The 16705-nt window shown below is 40.6% G+C and overlaps 2 non-coding genes across 2 annotated transcripts; both read right to left on the reverse strand.

The window, feature by feature from the left end:
• Nucleotides 1-2180: 2180 nt before the first annotated feature.
• On the reverse strand, nt 2181-2252 carry TRNAE-CUC (transfer RNA glutamic acid (anticodon CUC)). The gene has a single exon. It is a non-coding gene; the product is annotated as a tRNA-Glu (tRNA).
• A 2324-nt stretch (nt 2253-4576) lies between these two features.
• Nucleotides 4577-4648, reverse strand: TRNAE-CUC (transfer RNA glutamic acid (anticodon CUC)). Its single transcript has one exon. It is a non-coding gene; the product is annotated as a tRNA-Glu (tRNA).
• Between the last annotated feature and the right edge of the window lie 12057 nt (nt 4649-16705).

The following is a 16705-nucleotide window of genomic DNA, read 5'->3' on the forward strand; positions in this document are numbered from 1 at the left end:
TACACCACACAGCAGCTTTACCTGATGGATGTATAGTACTGGCACGAAAAAATTATTTTGAGGAGCTAGACGTTGAGAGTCCCTGGCTCCATGATAAATTGTTCTGGTGCTAAAGAAAGAAGACATTAATGACTCAGATATCAAATATGGTCTAATTGGTTCTGATGAAAAAAATACTTTTGTACAAGAGCACAAGTCTTTTAGTAGCTAACTGAAAAATATTCACTAAGAAAGGAAGATAGCTGACTCTTTGTTTTCAATTTCCATTGCCTGTTTTGACATCTCACTGTTGCTCAAGTATTAGAAATGATGCGCTGAACTGAAAGTGCATCATTTCTTTGAAAGGTTGGTGTTTTTGGCAAAAATATTCAGAGGACCTCACTTGCCCTGACCAGGAATCGAACCCGGGCGTCGGCGGTGAGAGCGCCGAATCCTAGCCACTAGACCACCAGGGAGGGATGGTTTAGTTTGACACTCCATGAAAGAAAAGGAAGTTTCCTGAATGAAGTCCAAAGCAATGGAATGTGAGGGAGTGGGCTACTAGGAATCAGTTTTAGAAGGAAGGAGAGTAAAAATGGTTGTGCATAGCAGTCTTAAATTACACCACACAGCAGCTTTACCTGATGGATGTATAGTACTGGCACAAAAAAATTATTTTGAGGAGCTAGACGTTGAGTGTCCCTGGCTCCATGATAAATTGTTCTCGTGCTAAAGAAAGAAGACATTAATGATTCAGATATCAAATATGGTCTAATTGGTTCTGATGAAAAAAATACTTTTGTACAAGAGCACAAGTCTTTTAGTAGCTAACTGAAAAATATTCACTAAGAAAGGAAGATAGCTGACTCTTTGTAATCAATTTCCATTGTCTGTTTTGACAACTCACTGTTGCTCAACTATTAGAAATGATGCGCTGAACTGAAAGTGCATCATTTCTTTGAAAGGTTGGTGTTTTTGGCAAAAATATTCCGAGGACCTCACTTTCCCTGACCGGGAATCGACCCCGGGCCGCGGCGGTGAGAGCGCCGAATCCTAGCCACTAGACCACCAGGGAGGGATGGATTTGTTTGACACTCCATGAAAGAAAAGGAAGTTTCCTGAATGAAGTCCAAAGCAATGGAATGTGAGGGAGTGGGCTACTAGGAATCAGTTTTAGAAGGAAGGAGAGTAAAAATGGTTGTGCATAGCAGTCTTAAATTACACCACACAGCAGCTTTACCTGATGGATGTATAGTACTGGCACGAAAAAATTATTTTGAGGAGCTAGACGTTGAGAGTCCCTGGCTCCATGATAAATTGTTCTGGTGCTAAAGAAAGAAGACATTAATGACTCAGATATCAAATATGGTCTAATTGGTTCTGATGAAAAAAATACTTTTGTACAAGAGCACAAGTCTTTTAGTAGCTAACTGAAAAATATTCACTAAGAAAGGAAGATAGCTGACTCTTTGTTATCAATTTCCATTGTCTGTTTTGACAACTCACTGTCGCTCAAGTATTAGAAATGATGCGCTGAACTGAAAGTGCATCATTTCTTTGAAAGGTTGGTGTTTTTGGCAAAAATATTCCGAGGACCTCACTTTCCCTGACCGAGAATCGACCCCGGGCCGCGGCGGTGAGAGCGCCGAATCCTAGCCACTAGACCACCAGGGAGGGATGGTTTTGTTTGACACTCCATGAAAGAAAAGGAAGTTTCCTGAATGAAGTCCAAAGCAATGGAATGTGAGGGAGTGGGCTACTAGGAATCAGTTTTAGAAGGAAGGAGAGTAAAAATGGTTGTGCATAGCAGTCTTAAATTACACCACACAGCAGCTTTACCTGATGGATGTATAGTACTGGCACGAAAAAATTATTTTGAGGAGCTAGACGTTGAGAGTCCCTAGCTCCATGATAAATTGTTCTGGTGCTAAAGAAAGAAGACATTAATGACTCAGATATCAAATATGGTCTAATTGGTTCTGATGAAAAAAATACTTTTGTACAAGAGCACAAGTCTTTTAGTAGCTAACTGAAAAATATTCACTAAGAAAGGAAGATAGCTGACTCTTTGTTATCAATTTCCATTGTCTGTTTTGACAACTCACTGTTGCTCAAGTATTAGAAATGATGCGCTGAACTGAAAGTACATCATTTCTTTGAAAGGTTGGTGTTTTTGGCAAAAACATTCCGAGGACCTCACTTTCCCTGACCGGGAATTGAACCCGGGCCGCGGCGGTGAGAGCGCCGAATCCTAGCCACTAGACCACCAGGGAGGGATGGTTTAGTTTGACACTCCATGAAAGAAAAGGAAGTTTCCTGAATGAAGTCCAAAGCAATGGAATGTGAGGGAGTGGGCTACTAGGAATCAGTTTTAGAAGGAAGGAGAGTAAAAATGGTTGTGCACAGCAGTCTTAAATTACACCACACAGCAGCTTTACCTGATGGATGTATAGTACTGGCACGAAAAAATTATTTTGAGGAGCTAGACGTTGAGAGTCCCTGGCTCCATGATAAATTGTTCTGGTGCTAAAGAAAGAAGACATTAATGACTCAGATATCAAATATGGTCTAATTGGTTCTGATGAAAAAAATACTTTTGTACAAGAGCACAAGTCTTTTAGTAGCTAACTGAAAAATATTCACTAAGAAAGGAAGATAGCTGACTCTTTGTTTTCAATTTCCATTGCCTGTTTTGACATCTCACTGTTGCTCAAGTATTAGAAATGATGCGCTGAACTGAAAGTGCATCATTTCTTTGAAAGGTTGGTGTTTTTGGCAAAAATATTCAGAGGACCTCACTTGCCCTGACCAGGAATCGAACCCGGGCGTCGGCGGTGAGAGCGCCGAATCCTAGCCACTAGACCACCAGGGAGGGATGGTTTAGTTTGACACTCCATGAAAGAAAAGGAAGTTTCCTGAATGAAGTCCAAAGCAATGGAATGTGAGGGAGTGGGCTACTAGGAATCAGTTTTAGAAGGAAGGAGAGTAAAAATGGTTGTGCATAGCAGTCTTAAATTACACCACACAGCAGCTTTACCTGATGGATGTATAGTACTGGCACAAAAAAATTATTTTGAGGAGCTAGACGTTGAGTGTCCCTGGCTCCATGATAAATTGTTCTCGTGCTAAAGAAAGAAGACATTAATGATTCAGATATCAAATATGGTCTAATTGGTTCTGATGAAAAAAATACTTTTGTACAAGAGCACAAGTCTTTTAGTAGCTAACTGAAAAATATTCACTAAGAAAGGAAGATAGCTGACTCTTTGTTATCAATTTCCATTGTCTGTTTTGACAACTCACTGTTGCTCAACTATTAGAAATGATGCGCTGAACTGAAAGTGCATCATTTCTTTGAAAGGTTGGTGTTTTTGGCAAAAATATTCCGAGGACCTCACTTTCCCTGACCGGGAATCGACCCCGGGCCGCGGCGGTGAGAGCGCCGAATCCTAGCCACTAGACCACCAGGGAGGGATGGATTTGTTTGACACTCCATGAAAGAAAAGGAAGTTTCCTGAATGAAGTCCAAAGCAATGGAATGTGAGGGAGTGGGCTACTAGGAATCAGTTTTAGAAGGAAGGAGAGTAAAAATGGTTGTGCATAGCAGTCTTAAATTACACCACACAGCAGCTTTACCTGATGGATGTATAGTACTGGCACGAAAAAATTATTTTGAGGAGCTAGACGTTGAGAGTCCCTGGCTCCATGATAAATTGTTCTGGTGCTAAAGAAAGAAGACATTAATGACTCAGATATCAAATATGGTCTAATTGGTTCTGATGAAAAAAATACTTTTGTACAAGAGCACAAGTCTTTTAGTAGCTAACTGAAAAATATTCACTAAGAAAGGAAGATAGCTGACTCTTTGTTATCAATTTCCATTGTCTGTTTTGACAACTCACTGTTGCTCAAGTATTAGAAATGATGCGCTGAACTGAAAGTGCATCATTTCTTTGAAAGGTTGGTGTTTTTGGCAAAAATATTCCGAGGACCTCACTTTCCCTGACCGAGAATCGACCCCGGGCCGCGGCGGTGAGAGCGCCGAATCCTAGCCACTAGACCACCAGGGAGGGATGGTTTTGTTTGACACTCCATGAAAGAAAAGGAAGTTTCCTGAATGAAGTCCAAAGCAATGGAATGTGAGGGAGTGGGCTACTAGGAATCAGTTTTAGAAGGAAGGAGAGTAAAAATGGTTGTGCATAGCAGTCTTAAATTACACCACACAGCAGCTTTACCTGATGGATGTATAGTACTGGCACGAAAAAATTATTTTGAGGAGCTAGACGTTGAGAGTCCCTAGCTCCATGATAAATTGTTCTGGTGCTAAAGAAAGAAGACATTAATGACTCAGATATCAAATATGGTCTAATTGGTTCTGATGAAAAAAATACTTTTGTACAAGAGCACAAGTCTTTTAGTAGCTAACTGAAAAATATTCACTAAGAAAGGAAGATAGCTGACTCTTTGTTATCAATTTCCATTGTCTGTTTTGACAACTCACTGTTGCTCAAGTATTAGAAATGATGCGCTGAACTGAAAGTGCATCATTTCTTTGAAAGGTTGGTGTTTTTGGCAAAAATATTCCGAGGACCTCACTTTCCCTGACCGGGAATCGAACCCGGGCCGCGGCGGTGAGAGCGCCGAATCCTAGCCACTAGACCACCAGGGAGGGATGGTTTAGTTTGACACTCCATGAAAGAAAAGGAAGTTTCCTGAATGAAGTCCAAAGCAATGGAATGTGAGGGAGTGGGCTACTAGGAATCAGTTTTAGAATGAAGGAGAGTAAAAATGGTTGTGCATAGCAGTCTTAAATTACACCACACAGTAGCTTTACCTGATGGATGTATAGTACTGGCACGAAAAAATTATTTTGAGGAGCTAGACGTTGAGAGTCCCTGGCTCCATGATAAATTGTTCTGGTGCTAAAGAAAGAAGACATTAATGACTCAGATATCAAATATGGTCTAATTGGTTCTGATGAAAAAAATACTTTTGTACAAGAGCACAAGTCTTTTAGTAGCTAACTGAAAAATATTCACTAAGAAAGGAAGATAGCTGACTCTTTGTTATCAATTTCCATTGTCTGTTTTGACAACTCACTTTTGCTCAACTATTAGAAATGATGCGCTGAACTGAAAGTGCATCATTTCTTTGAAAGGTTGGTGTTTTTGGCAAAAATATTCCGAGGACCTCACTTTCCCTGACCGGGAATCGACACCGGGCCGCGGCGGTGAGAGCGCCGAATCCTAGCCACTAGACCACCAGGGAGGGATGGATTTGTTTGACACTCCATGAAAGAAAAGGAAGTTTCCTGAATGAAGTCCAAAGCAATGGAATGTGAGGGAGTGGGCTACTAGGAATCAGTTTTAGAAGGAAGGAGAGTAAAAATGGTTGTGCATAGCAGTCTTAAATTACACCACACAGCAGCTTTACCTGATGGATGTATAGTACTGGCACGAAAAAATTATTTTGAGGAGCTAGACGTTGAGAGTCCCTGGCTCCATGATAAATTGTTCTGGTGCTAAAGAAAGAAGACATTAATGATTCAGATATCAAATATGGTCTAATTGGTTCTGATGAAAAAAATACTTTTGTACAAGAGCACAAGTCTTTTAGTAGCTAACTGAAAAATATTCACTAAGAAAGGAAGATAGCTGACTCTTTGTTATCAATTTCCATTGTCTGTTTTGACAACTCACTGTTGCTCAAGTATTAGAAATGATGCGCTGAACTGAAAGTGCATCATTTCTTTGAAAGGTTGGTGTTTTTAGCAAAAATATTCCGAGGACCTCACTTTCCCTGACCGGGAATCGAACCCGGGCCGCGGCGGTAAGAGCGCTGAATCCTAGCCAGTAGACCACCAGGGAGGGATGGTTTAGTTTGACACTCCATGTCAAAAAAAATACTTTTGTACAAGAGCACAAGTCTTTTAGTAGCTAACTGAAAAATATTCACTAAGAAAGGAAGATAGCTGACTCTTTGTTATCAATTTCCATTGTCTGTTTTGACATCTCACTGTTGCTCAAGTATTAGAAATGATGCGCTGAACTGAAAGTGCATAATTTCTTTGAAAGGTTGGTGTTTTTGGCAAAAACATTCCGAGGACCTCACTTTCACTGACCGGGAATCGAACCCGGGCCGCGGCGGTGAGAGCGCCGAATCCTAGCCTCTAGACCACCAGGGAGGGATGGTTTAGTTTGACACTCCATGAAAGAAAAGGAAGTTTCCTGAATGAAGTCCAAAGCAATGGAATGTGAGGGAGTGGGCTACTAGGAATCAGTTTTAGAAGGAAGGAGAGTAAAAATGGTTGTGCATAGCAGTCTTAAATTACACCACACAGCAGCTTTACCTGATGGATGTATAGTACTGGCACGAAAAAATTATTTTGAGGAGCTAGACGTTGAGAGTCCCTGGCTCCATGATAAATTGTTCTGGTGCTAAAGAAAGAAGACATTAATGACTCAGATATCAAATATGGTCTAATTGGTTCTGAGGAAAAAAATACTTTTGTACAAGAGCACAAGCCTTTTAGTAGCTAACTGAAAAATATTCACTAAGAAAGGAAGATAGCTGACTCTTTGTTATCAATTTCCATTGTCTGTTTTGACAACTCACTGTTGCTCAAGTATTAGAAATGATGCGCTGAACTGAAAGTGCTTCATTTCTTTGAAAGGTTGGTGTTTTTGGCAAAAATATTCAGAGGACCTCAGTTTCCCTGACCGGGAATCGAACACGGGCCGCGGCGGTGAGAGCGCCGAATCCTAGCCACTAGACCACCAGGGAGGGATGGTTTAGTTTGACACTCCATGAAAGAAAAGGAAGTTTCCTGAATGAAGTCCAAAGCAATGGAATGTGAGGGAGTGGGCTACTAGGAATCAGTTTTAGAATGAAGGAGAGTAAAAATGGTTGTGCATAGCAGTCTTAAATTACACCACACAGCAGCTTTACCTGATGGATGTATAGTACTGGCACAAAAAAATTATTTTGAGGAGCTAGACGTTGAGAGTCCCTGGCTCCATGATAAATTGTTCTGGTGCTAAAGAAAGAAGACATTAATGATTCAGATATCAAATATGGTCTAATTGGTTCTGATGAAAAAAATACTTTTTTACAAGAGCACAAGTCTTTTAGTAGCTAACTGAAAAATATTCACTAAGAAAGGAAGATAGCTGACTCTCTGTTATCAATTTCCATTGTCTGTTTTGACATCTCACTGTTGCTCAAGTATTAGAAATGATGCGCTGAACTGAAAGTGCATCATTTCTTTGAAAGGTTGGTGTTTTTAGCAAAAATATTCCAAGGACCTCACTTTCCCAGCCCGGGAATCGAACCCGGGCCGCGGCGGTGAGAGCGCTGAATCCTAGCCAGTAGACCACCAGGGAGGGATGGTTTAGTTTGACACTCCATGTCAAAAAAAATACTTTTGTACAAGAGCACAAGTCTTTTAGTAGCTAACTGAAAAATATTCACTAAGAAAGGAAGATAGCTGACTCTTTGTTATCAATTTCCATTGTCTGTTTTGACATCTCACTGTTGCTCAAGTATTAGAAATGATGCGCTGAACTGAAAGTGCATAATTTCTTTGAAAGGTTGGTGTTTTTGGCAAAAACATTCCGAGGACCTCACTTTCACTGACCGGGAATCGAACCCGGGCCGCGGCGAGAGCGCCGAATCCTAGCCTCTAGACCACCAGGGAGGGATGGTTTAGTTTGACACTCCATGAAAGAAAAGGAAGTTTCCTGAATGAAGTCCAAAGCAATGGAATGTGAGGGAGTGGGCTACTAGGAATCAGTTTTAGAAGGAAGGAGAGTAAAAATGGTTGTGCATAGCAGTCTTAAATTACACCACACAGCAGCTTTACCTGATGGATGTATAGTACTGGCACAAAAAAATTATTTTGAGGAGCTAGACGTTGAGTGTCCCTGGCTCCATGATAAATTGTTCTCGTGCTAAAGAAAGAAGACATTAATGATTCAGATATCAAATATGGTCTAATTGGTTCTGATGAAAAAAATACTTTTGTACAAGAGCACAAGTCTTTTAGTAGCTAACTGAAAAATATTCACTAAGAAAGGAAGATAGCTGACTCTTTGTTATCAATTTCCATTGTCTGTTTTGACAACTCACTGTTGCTCAAGTATTAGAAATGATGCGCTGAACTGAAAGTGCATCATTTCTTTGAAAGGTTGGTGTTTTTGGCAAAAATATTCAGAGGACCTCAGTTTCCCTGACCGGGAATCGAACACGGGCCGCGGCGGTGAGAGCGCCGAATCCTAGCCACTAGACCACCAGGGAGGGATGGTTTAGTTTGACACTCCATGAAAGAAAAGGAAGTTTCCTGAATGAAGTCCAAAGCAATGGAATGTGAGGGAGTGGGCTACTAGGAATCAGTTTTAGAATGAAGGAGAGTAAAAATGGTTGTGCATAGCAGTCTTAAATTACACCACACAGCAGCTTTACCTGATGGATGTATAGTACTGGCACAAAAAAATTATTTTGAGGAGCTTGACGTTGAGAGTCCCTGGCTCCATGATAAATTGTTCTGGTGCTAAAGAAAGAAGACATTAATGATTCAGATATCAAATATGGTCTAATTGGTTCTGATGAAAAAAATACTTTTGTACAAGAGCACAAGTCTTTTAGTAGCTAACTGAAAAATATTCACTAAGAAAGGAAGATAGCTGACTCTCTGTTATCAATTTCCATTGTCTGTTTTGACATCTCACTGTTGCTCAAGTATTAGAAATGATGCGCTGAACTGAAAGTGCATCATTTCTTTGAAAGTTTGGTTTTTTTGGCAAAAATATTCCAAGGACCTCACTTTCCCAGCCCGGGAAGCGAACCCAGGCCGCGGCGGTGAGAGCGCCGAATCCTAGCCAGTAGACCACCAGGGATGGATGGTTTAGTTTGACACTCCATGTCAAAAAAATACTTTTGTACAAGAGCACAAGTCTTTTAGTAGCTAACTGAAAAATATTCACTAAGAAAGGAAGATAGCTGACTCTTTGTTATCAATTTCCATTGTCTGTTTTGACAACTCACTGTTGCTCAAGTATTAGAAATGATGCGCTGAACTGAAAGTGCATCATTTCTTTGAAAGGTTGGTGTTTTTGGCAAAAATATTCCGAGGACCTCACTTTCCCTGACCAGGAATCGAATCCAGGCTGCAGCGGTGAGAGCACCGAATCCTAGCCACTAGACCACCTGGGAGGGATGGTTTAGTTTGACACTCCATGAAAGAAAAGGAAGTTTCCTGAATGAAGTCCAAAGCAATGGAATGTGAGGGAGTGGGCTACTAGGAATCAGTTTTAGAAGGAAGGAGAGTAAAAATGGTTGTGCATAGCAGTCTTAAATTACACCACACAGCAGCTTTACCTGATGGATGTATAGTACTGGCACGAAAAAATTATTTTGAGGAGCTAGACGTTGAGAGTCCCTGGCTCCATGATAAATTGTTCTGGTGCTAAAGAAAGAAGACATTAATGATTCAGATATCAAATATGGTCTAATTGGTTCTGATGAAAAAAATACTTTTGTACAAGAGCACAAGTCTTTTAGTAGCTAAATGAAAAATATTCACTAAGAAAGGAAGATAGCTGACTCTTTGTTATCAATTTCCATTGTCTGTTTTGACAACTCACTGTTGCTCAAGTATTAGAAATGATGCGCTGAACTGAAAGTGCATCATTTCTTTGAAAGGTTGGTGTTTTTAGCAAAAATATTCCAAGGACCTCACTTTCCCTGACCGGGAATCGAACCCGGGCCGCGGCGGTGAGAGCGCTGAATCCTAGCCAGTAGACCACCAGGGAGGGATGGTTTAGTTTGACACTCCATGTCAAAAAAAATACTTTTGTACAAGAGCACAAGTCTTTTAGTAGCTAACTGAAAAATATTCACTAAGAAAGGAAGATAGCTGACTCTTTGTTATCAATTTCCATTGTCTGTTTTGACATCTCACTGTTGCTCAAGTATTAGAAATGATGCGCTGAACTGAAAGTGCATAATTTCTTTGAAAGGTTGGTGTTTTTGGCAAAAACATTCCGAAGACCTCACTTTCACTGACCGGGAATCGAACCCGGGCCGCGGCGAGAGCGCCGAATCCTAGCCTCTAGACCACCAGGGAGGGATGGTTTAGTTTGACACTCCATGAAAGAAAAGGAAGTTTCCTGAATGAAGTCCAAAGCAATGGAATGTGAGGGAGTGGGCTACTAGGAATCAGTTTTAGAAGGAAGGAGAGTAAAAATGGTTGTGCATAGCAGTCTTAAATTACACCACACAGCAGCTTTACCTGATGGATGTATAGTACTGGCACAAAAAAATTATTTTGAGGAGCTAGACGTTGAGTGTCCCTGGCTCCATGATAAATTGTTCTCGTGCTAAAGAAAGAAGACATTAATGATTCAGATATCAAATATGGTCTAATTGGTTCTGATGAAAAAAATACTTTTGTACAAGAGCACAAGTCTTTTAGTAGGTAACTGAAAAATATTCACTAAGAAAGGAAGATAGCTGACTCTTTGTTATCAATTTCCATTGTCTGTTTTGACATCTCACTGTTGCTCAAGTATTAGAAATGATGCGCTGAACTGAAAGTGCATAATTTCTTTGAAAGGTTGGTGTTTTTGGCAAAAACGTTCCGAGGACCTCACTTTCACTGACCAGGAATCAAACCCGGGCCGCGGCGGTGAGAGCGCCGAATCCTAGCCTCTAGACCACCAGGGAGGGATGGTTTAGTTTGACACTCCATGAAAGAAAAGGAAGTTTCCTGAATGAAGTCCAAAGCAATGGAATGTGAGGGAGTGGGCTACTAGGAATCAGTTTTAGAAGGAAGGAGAGTAAAAATGGTTGTGCATAGCAGTCTTAAATTACACCACACAGCAGCTTTACCTGATGGATGTATAGTACTGGCACGAAAAAATTATTTTGAGGAGCTAGACGTTGAGAGTCCCTGGCTCCATGATAAATTGTTCTGGTGCTAAAGAAAGAAGACATTAATGACTCAGATATCAAATATGGTCTAATTGGTTCTGATGAAAAAAATACTTTTGTACAAGAGCACAAGTCTTTTAGTAGCTAACTGAAAAATATTCACTAAGAAAGGAAGATAGCTGACTCTTTGTTATCAATTTCCATTGTCTGTTTTGACAACTCACTGTTGCTCAAGTATTAGAAATGATGCGCTGAACTGAAAGTGCATCATTTCTTTGAAAGGTTGGTGTTTTTGGCAAAAATATTCAGAGGACCTCACTTTCCCTGACCGGGAATCGAACCCGGGCCGCGGTGGTGAGAGCGCCAAATCCTAGCCACTAGACCACCAGGGAGGGATGGTTTAGTTTGACACTCCATGAAAGAAAAGGAAGTTTCCTGAATGAAGTCCAAAGCAATGGAATGTGAGGGAGTGGGCTACTAGGAATCAGTTTTAGAAGGAAGGAGAGTAAAAATGGTTGTGCATAGCAGTCTTAAATTACACCACACAGCAGCTTTACCTGATGGATGTATAGTACTGGCACGAAAAAATTATTTTGAGGAGCTAGACGTTGAGAGTCCCTGGCTCCATGATAAATTGTTCTGGTGCTAAAGAAAGAAGACATTAATGACTCAGATATCAAATATGGTCTAATTGGTTCTGATGAAAAAAATACTTTTGTACAAGAGCACAAGTCTTTTAGTAGCTAACTGAAAAATATTCACTAACAAAGGAAGATAGCTGACTCTTTGTTATCAATTTCCATTGTCTGTTTTGACAACTCACTGTTGCTCAAGTATTAGAAATGATGCGCTGAACTGAAAGTGCATCATTTCTTTGAAAGGTTGGTGTTTTTGGCAAAAACATTCCGAGGACCTCACTTTCCCTGACCGGGAGTCGACCCCGGGCCGCGGCGGTGAGAGCGCCGAATCCTAGCCACTAGACCACCAGGGAGGGATGGTTTTGTTTGACACTCCATGAAAGAAAAGGAAGTTTCCTGAATGAAGTCCAAAGCAATGGAATGTGAGGGAGTGGGCTACTAGGAATCAGTTTTAGAAGGAAGGAGAGTAAAAATGGTTGTGCATAGCAGTCTTAAATTACACCACACAGCAGCTTTACCTGATGGATGTATAGTACTGGCACGAAAAAATTATTTTGAGGAGCTAGACGTTGAGAGTCCCTGGCTCCATGATAAATTGTTCTGGTGCTAAAGAAAGAAGACATTAATGACTCAGATATCAAATATGGTCTAATTGGTTCTGATGAAAAAAATACTTTTGTACAAGAGCACAAGTCTTTTAGTAGCTAACTGAAAAATATTCACTAAGAAAGGAAGATAGCTGACTCTTTGTTATCAATTTCCATTGTCTGTTTTGACAACTCACTGTTGCTCAAGTATTAGAAATGATGCGCTGAACTGAAAGTGCATCATTTCTTTGAAAGGTTGGTGTTTTTGGCAAAAATATTCCGAGGACCTCACTTTCCCTGACCGGGAATCGAACCCGGGCCGCGGTGGTGAGAGCGCCAAATCCTAGCCACTAGACCACCAGGGAGGGATGGTTTAGTTTGACACTCCATGAAAGAAAAGGAAGTTTCCTGAATGAAGTCCAAAGCAATGGAATGTGAGGGAGTGGGCTACTAGGAATCAGTTTTAGAAGGAAGGAGAGTAAAAATGGTTGTGCATAGCAGTCTTAAATTACACCACACAGCAGCTTTACCTGATGGATGTATAGTACTGGCACGAAAAAATTATTTTGAGGAGCTAGACGTTGAGAGTCCCTGGCTCCATGATAAATTGTTCTGGTGCTAAAGAAAGAAGACATTAATGACTCAGATATCAAATATGGTCTAATTGGTTCTGATGAAAAAAAAACTTTTGTACAAGAGCACAAGTCTTTTAGTAGCTAACTGAAAAATATTCACTAACAAAGGAAGATAGCTGACTCTTTGTTATCAATTTCCATTGTCTGTTTTGACAACTCACTGTTGCTCAAGTATTAGAAATGATGCGCTGAACTGAAAGTGCATCATTTCTTTGAAAGGTTGGTGTTTTTGGCAAAAACATTCCGAGGACCTCACTTTCCCTGACCGGGAGTCGACCCCGGGCCGCGGCGGTGAGAGCGCCGAATCCTAGCCACTAGACCACCAGGGAGGGATGGTTTTGTTTGACACTCCATGAAAGAAAAGGAAGTTTCCTGAATGAAGTCCAAAGCAATGGAATGTGAGGGAGTGGGCTACTAGGAATCAGTTTTAGAAGGAAGGAGAGTAAAAATGGTTGTGCATAGCAGTCTTAAATTACACCACACAGCAGCTTTACCTGATGGATGTATAGTACTGGCACAAAAAAATTATTTTGAGGAGCTAGACGTTGAGTGTCCCTGGCTCCATGATAAATTGTTCTCGTGCTAAAGAAAGAAGACATTAATGATTCAGATATCAAATATGGTCTAATTGGTTCTGATGAAAAAAATACTTTTGTACAAGAGCACAAGTCTTTTAGTAGCTAACTGAAAAATATTCACTAAGAAAGGAAGATAGCTGACTCTTTGTTATCAATTTCCATTGTCTGTTTTGACAACTCACTGTTGCTCAAGTATTAGAAATGATGCGCTGAACTGAAAGTGCATCATTTCTTTGAAAGGTTGGTGTTTTTGGCAAAAATATTCAGAGGACCTCAGTTTCCCTGACCGGGAATCGAACACGGGCCGCGGCGGTGAGAGCGCCGAATCCTAGCCACTAGACCACCAGGGAGGGATGGTTTAGTTTGACACTCCATGAAAGAAAAGGAAGTTTCCTGAATGAAGTCCAAAGCAATGGAATGTGAGGGAGTGGGCTACTAGGAATCAGTTTTAGAATGAAGGAGAGTAAAAATGGTTGTGCATAGCAGTCTTAAATTACACCACACAGCAGCTTTACCTGATGGATGTATAGTACTGGCACAAAAAAATTATTTTGAGGAGCTTGACGTTGAGAGTCCCTGGCTCCATGATAAATTGTTCTGGTGCTAAAGAAAGAAGACATTAATGATTCAGATATCAAATATGGTCTAATTGGTTCTGATGAAAAAAATACTTTTGTACAAGAGCACAAGTCTTTTAGTAGCTAACTGAAAAATATTCACTAAGAAAGGAAGATAGCTGACTCTCTGTTATCAATTTCCATTGTCTGTTTTGACATCTCACTGTTGCTCAAGTATTAGAAATGATGCGCTGAACTGAAAGTGCATCATTTCTTTGAAAGTTTGGTTTTTTTGGCAAAAATATTCCAAGGACCTCACTTTCCCAGCCCGGGAAGCGAACCCAGGCCGCGGCGGTGAGAGCGCCGAATCCTAGCCAGTAGACCACCAGGGATGGATGGTTTAGTTTGACACTCCATGTCAAAAAAATACTTTTGTACAAGAGCACAAGTCTTTTAGTAGCTAACTGAAAAATATTCACTAAGAAAGGAAGATAGCTGACTCTTTGTTATCAATTTCCATTGTCTGTTTTGACAACTCACTGTTGCTCAAGTATTAGAAATGATGCGCTGAACTGAAAGTGCATCATTTCTTTGAAAGGTTGGTGTTTTTGGCAAAAATATTCCGAGGACCTCACTTTCCCTGACCAGGAATCGAATCCAGGCTGCAGCGGTGAGAGCACCGAATCCTAGCCACTAGACCACCTGGGAGGGATGGTTTAGTTTGACACTCCATGAAAGAAAAGGAAGTTTCCTGAATGAAGTCCAAAGCAATGGAATGTGAGGGAGTGGGCTACTAGGAATCAGTTTTAGAAGGAAGGAGAGTAAAAATGGTTGTGCATAGCAGTCTTAAATTACACCACACAGCAGCTTTACCTGATGGATGTATAGTACTGGCACGAAAAAATTATTTTGAGGAGCTAGACGTTGAGAGTCCCTGGCTCCATGATAAATTGTTCTGGTGCTAAAGAAAGAAGACATTAATGATTCAGATATCAAATATGGTCTAATTGGTTCTGATGAAAAAAATACTTTTGTACAAGAGCACAAGTCTTTTAGTAGCTAAATGAAAAATATTCACTAAGAAAGGAAGATAGCTGACTCTTTGTTATCAATTTCCATTGTCTGTTTTGACAACTCACTGTTGCTCAAGTATTAGAAATGATGCGCTGAACTGAAAGTGCATCATTTCTTTGAAAGGTTGGTGTTTTTAGCAAAAATATTCCAAGGACCTCACTTTCCCTGACCGGGAATCGAACCCGGGCCGCGGCAGTGAGAGCGCTGAATCCTAGCCAGTAGACCACCAGGGAGGGATGGTTTAGTTTGACACTCCATGTCAAAAAAAATACTTTTGTACAAGAGCACAAGTCTTTTAGTAGCTAACTGAAAAATATTCACTAAGAAAGGAAGATAGCTGACTCTTTGTTATCAATTTCCATTGTCTGTTTTGACATCTCACTGTTGCTCAAGTATTAGAAATGATGCGCTGAACTGAAAGTGCATAATTTCTTTGAAAGGTTGGTGTTTTTGGCAAAAACATTCCGAAGACCTCACTTTCACTGACCGGGAATCGAACCCGGGCCGCGGCGAGAGCGCCGAATCCTAGCCTCTAGACCACCAGGGAGGGATGGTTTAGTTTGACACTCCATGAAAGAAAAGGAAGTTTCCTGAATGAAGTCCAAAGCAATGGAATGTGAGGGAGTGGGCTACTAGGAATCAGTTTTAGAAGGAAGGAGAGTAAAAATGGTTGTGCATAGCAGTCTTAAATTACACCACACAGCAGCTTTACCTGATGGATGTATAGTACTGGCACAAAAAAATTATTTTGAGGAGCTAGACGTTGAGTGTCCCTGGCTCCATGATAAATTGTTCTCGTGCTAAAGAAAGAAGACATTAATGATTCAGATATCAAATATGGTCTAATTGGTTCTGATGAAAAAAATACTTTTGTACAAGAGCACAAGTCTTTTAGTAGGTAACTGAAAAATATTCACTAAGAAAGGAAGATAGCTGACTCTTTGTTATCAATTTCCATTGTCTGTTTTGACATCTCACTGTTGCTCAAGTATTAGAAATGATGCGCTGAACTGAAAGTGCATAATTTCTTTGAAAGGTTGGTGTTTTTGGCAAAAACATTCCGAGGACCTCACTTTCACTGACCAGGAATCAAACCCGGGCCGCGGCGGTGAGAGCGCCGAATCCTAGCCTCTAGACCACCAGGGAGGGATGGTTTAGTTTGACACTCCATGAAAGAAAAGGAAGTTTCCTGAATGAAGTCCAAAGCAATGGAATGTGAGGGAGTGGGCTACTAGGAATCAGTTTTAGAAGGAAGGAGAGTAAAAATGGTTGTGCATAGCAGTCTTAAATTACACCACACAGCAGCTTTACCTGATGGATGTATAGTACTGGCACGAAAAAATTATTTTGAGGAGCTAGACGTTGAGAGTCCCTGGCTCCATGATAAATTGTTCTGGTGCTAAAGAAAGAAGACATTAATGACTCAGATATCAAATATGGTCTAATTGGTTCTGATGAAAAAAATACTTTTGTACAAGAGCACAAGTCTTTTAGTAGCTAACTGAAAAATATTCACTAAGAAAGGAAGATAGCTGACTCTTTGTTATCAATTTCCATTGTCTGTTTTGACAACTCACTGTTGCTCAAGTATTAGAAATGATGCGCTGAACTGAAAGTGCATCATTTCTTTGAAAGGTTGGTGTTTTTGGCAAAAATATTCAGAGGACCTCACTTTCCCTGACCGGGAATCGAACCCGGGCCGCGGTGGTGAGAGCGCCAAATCCTAGC

This window comes from Taudactylus pleione, unplaced genomic scaffold (genome assembly GCF_031769625.1).
Source record: "Taudactylus pleione unplaced genomic scaffold, aTauple2 ptg001386l, whole genome shotgun sequence".
NCBI lineage: Eukaryota > Metazoa > Chordata > Amphibia > Anura > Myobatrachidae > Taudactylus > Taudactylus pleione.